Source organism: Phalaenopsis equestris, unplaced genomic scaffold (assembly GCF_001263595.1).
Source record: "Phalaenopsis equestris unplaced genomic scaffold, ASM126359v1 Scaffold000553, whole genome shotgun sequence".
NCBI classification, from domain to species: Eukaryota; Viridiplantae; Streptophyta; class Magnoliopsida; order Asparagales; family Orchidaceae; genus Phalaenopsis; species Phalaenopsis equestris.
Genome location: NW_018164993.1, coordinates 212,371 through 216,845, shown reverse-complemented (window position 1 = coordinate 216,845; position 4,475 = coordinate 212,371).

Here is a 4,475-nt window from a genome sequence, read left to right as displayed (position 1 = left end):
TCTAAAGAATCTTATTTTCTAAGCTTAAATAAATTTTTAAATTAAATTAAATTTTGAGAAGTCCACATATTCTCCTCTAAATATTATAATTACCTCATGTATATGACACTCTAAATCCTCAAAGTCATTTGAGTTGTGTTTAGTGAGTTATGAGGTGAAGTGCCCCTATGGTGAAATAGTCATTTTAGACTTTAGTGCCTTAATCAAAATTTAGGACTAACCAAGGGAAAATGAGTAATTTTGATCTTAATAAATATGTTTAAATGATTGAAATACAACAGGGTTAAAATGTAGAAACTCACTCACCACCCTTGCACAACATTAACAAAACCATAATCCTCCTAATCTTCATGACTTGGAAATCAATTAAGATCAGACAATTCTTAAGTGATGGGCTTAAGTTGGAAAAATGATAATTTACTTTTCTTAGGCCCAAAGGTGAGGATGATTTGGCTATTTGATAAGAATACATATCACTTGAATCAAAAATCTTGATAATCACTATTTCACCTATCATGATTGTTAAAGGCTTAATAGTGACCTAGGCTCGACGTATAAACTCAATTAATTGGATTTAGAAGATAACATGATTGATGATTAACATATTTAAACACTATAAGCCTGACCTTAATTGTGGGCACCACAACCTTTAAATGATCTAAACTTGCCTTAGGGGCACCCTCTCACATAACTTTTAAATGAAATATCAATTGATTAACTGTGCATCCTATTCTCGAGATAATTAAATTATTAGGTTTCGCTGAGCAACAGGGTAGTCACATTTTAACCTCGGATGATTAATGGAACAATATGATAAATTTAGAATGAACTCAAAATATTTTAAGAGAGCTTCAAAGTGATCTAAGGTCATGCCTCGAGCACTTTGAAATATATTGGACATTTTGAAAGGCAAATTGGACTTGTCATATTTTTGTTCTAAGATCATCCACTAGAATCTTTTGAGATTCAATAAAATCATAACTTGGGGTTTGATAACTAAACCTTCATCTACTCCTGCAATTTAAATTGCATTTTGAGTTTCAGGTGGTGGAACGAGAAGACTCGTCAGGTACGCTTTTTATAATTTATAATGTCGTCTTTCTTGTAGTTTCATACTGTATGTTTTTTTTTTGTTTATGCTTACAAACTAAACAATAATGCCACTCTCCAAAAAAATCAAAACTGTTAGGATAGCCGCAAAACTAAAATCAAAACTAAAGTTGAACAAGATAAAATTCACCACCATGACATTCAAAATATTAGATAACTCAAAATTTAATCACAAACATCACAAAACAATTGCAATTAAATTAAGACGCCTCTATTGGATGATCGAGAATCCATCCAAGGAGGTAACCTACGGTTGCTAACAAAACTTCCCAATCTAAATGAAACTATGGAACTAATTAAGTTTAGTTTAGTAAATTCATTTGGATTAAGTGAATTCAAAAGAAAATAGTGGTGTCAGAATGAGGGACTTGTAAGATCCTAACTGGTGTCGCTCTAATCGACTGTAATATGCCTCATAATATTTAAAGAACTATAACTATAGGGACATCTGATTTGACATTATAACTTGACACATTAGAAAACTTAAACCCGTCATGACGAGAATCTTGGAGCTAGCATTGTGGGCAGTACGACCATCTACATCAACAAGAGGATCTACAACAACATATATTTTCTTAGAATTAAACAACTAAGCCATAGGATTTCGAGGTTGTCTGCTTAGTACGAAGTAAATCCTTAACTCATCTTTAGGCCTTTGTATAGCCCTGCTACACAATATAAGCCCTAACTCGTCTTAGGATTTCAAGGTTGTCGTTTTTCACGATCTAAATCCTCACATATTCCAGGCTATTTGTGTGATTCTTTCACACGAATGTAAGCCCTAACTAATAAAATTGATAGGATGAAACATTCAAATACTTCTCTCTAAATTGAAGCCAAGCAATAGGATAACTTGGGAAGTCACCGAGGTTCCCCTCCGGATCTATGACATCCCTTAGTTCTTCCTCCCTTCGATTTCAAAAATAAAATATTCCAAATTTGAGTCATTCCCCTTTCACATTTCTTTGCCAATCTCGTTGAAAATTTCTATTCTTTTGAACTCCTTGAAGATAATATTTCCTGATTTTTATCGAGAGTTTTCTTAGGTGACTTCGGTTATCTAAGATGTAATTAACTATAGGGGCTTGCCCTTATAGGAAGCTTTTCCGAACCCAACTTAATATAAACCCTATTTAATTCTTCATATTAAATAAGGAAACTTGTTAACAAATAAAAATGGTTTCGTAGACCAAACAGATGTCATATATTTCTTAGCTTATTTGACCGATCATCACTCTCAAGGCTTGTGTTTATCTTTCGGGATAAATATAGGGTTTGAAGTATAGTGCTCTTTCATTTAAACTATGAGAAATATGGGGTCGGTGTGATTTCATATTTTTCTAAACTATATATATATAGATATATATATATATAGGACAACTTCCAACAGGCAACTCCACTTCCAAAATAGTGCCAACAGAGAATCAAAGATTGATATTCATAACTTTTAACATTTATATGTTATAAAAGTTATGAATAAAAGTGTAGTTCAACTTGGGAAAAAAAATGGGCACACATCCCTTTAATTGGCTTTCTTTAAGTTTCCATCGATATTTGATTAAAAATAGTTAAATTGATTAGTTCATTAATAATATGTTAAATCCTAAATGAAAAAAATATTTTAAAAAAAATCATGTCACCAGATATAAGAGCATTCATATGCTCACATATCTAAAAAGTTAACATTTTAAAATATATTAATCAATCCCATAAATTTATTAAATAACAATTACTAACTAACAATAACTAATTACCAACTAACTAAATTTATTGAAGTTTCAACAATTTATTACATAATAAATTTTGTCTTTAAAGTTTAAAAAATTTCACTGTTACAGTCCTCCTTTAAACAATTTTACCAAATAAGGGCAGAGTTGTCATTTTCCCAAAAACAGCTGCTCTGCAGCTGTTTTCACACAACTACACCAAACAGACAGTCAGCTTTCCTGTAGCCGCTTTCCTACAGCTCATGCTGCTTCCCCGCAACAGCTTTGTGGGCAGTGCAGTTGCAGCTGAAAAACTGGGAAGCTGCAGTTGTGTCAAACAGGGCCTTAATCAACATGATGATGGGGATTTCACTCTTATTCTAAGTTCTAGATAAAAGAGTTTTCTATGCAAGCAATCTTTGGTTCAATACATGAGGTCCCATTTGGGACAGTCTTTTTAAGTGCTTTCTAGTTTGAAAAATGCTAAATGAGCTATTTGGAGAGCATTATTTTTAATGTTTTTTAGAAATTTGGTTAGTCAAAACAATATTTTACAGACGGTCTCTTCGAATTATGTTCCACGATGAGCTCTGTAGCTTAATAAATAAAGGACTTTGCCTTCTCCGATAAAATCACGGAATTAGCCGCCTAAACTCTGATATGTCCACGCCCTACCCCTTAGGCCTTTTGTTTCCAATTGCTGGTCGAATCTTTATGAACATGAACTTTTCCCCATTGTTTGTTGTCTTTGATTCATTTGTACATGTTTCTATAATTCTTATACACTTTGCTAGCTGGTTGTTCTTTTACATTTTAGAATATGATGAGTATTTTGTCAATCGATCTATGTGATGATTAGTATTTAAGAGTTTGGGGCTTCTCTTCCCCATCATCAGATCTTCGAAATATGATCAACTCTTTGCACGAAATTTTTTTCTTGGTTGTCTTGAGTGCATTCTACACTAAGTTTTTGAAATTTATAGAGCGAGCTTTTATTTTGATTTTATGGGCTTGCTTTGGCTTTGATGGGATTGCTCTAGTTTTGGTTAAAGTTGTAGATTTTAGTTGGATGGGTGGTATTTTAACATATATTTGAAAGATTTACTGACATACCACTTATTCTTAAGTATTTGTGTATCTAACACCTAAACCTAAATTTTTGCATACATGAGACCTTACATATACACAAAAATGTGTATTTCAGTTATACGTGCTTCTATGGATTTCGTCTCATATCAAAAGTAAGGAATATTTTGTGACATATTAAAGATTTTAGTGCTATATGTGCAAATATGAAAGTTTGGATGTGAGATACGTAGATGCAAAACAATTGTGTACCATGTACGTACATGCCTCTAAGAAATATTTGTGAATATTGGCTTTAATACTAAATCGAATGAATTATACAATGTGTTGTGACTCGCATTTATATATTTTGATTATTGCTCGTTTCCTTTCATGTTATAAGATGTATGAAATTGGTTTCTCGAAAGCTCCATGTTTTATGAGCTATTTTTGGAAATATATGTAACAACTTGTTGAGATTGCTCCTACTTGGATGGCCTACCGTGCAATAGTGGGTATATTTTTTTGACTTTTTCATTATTAATACTATTATTATTATTATTATTATTATTATTATTATTATTATTATTATTA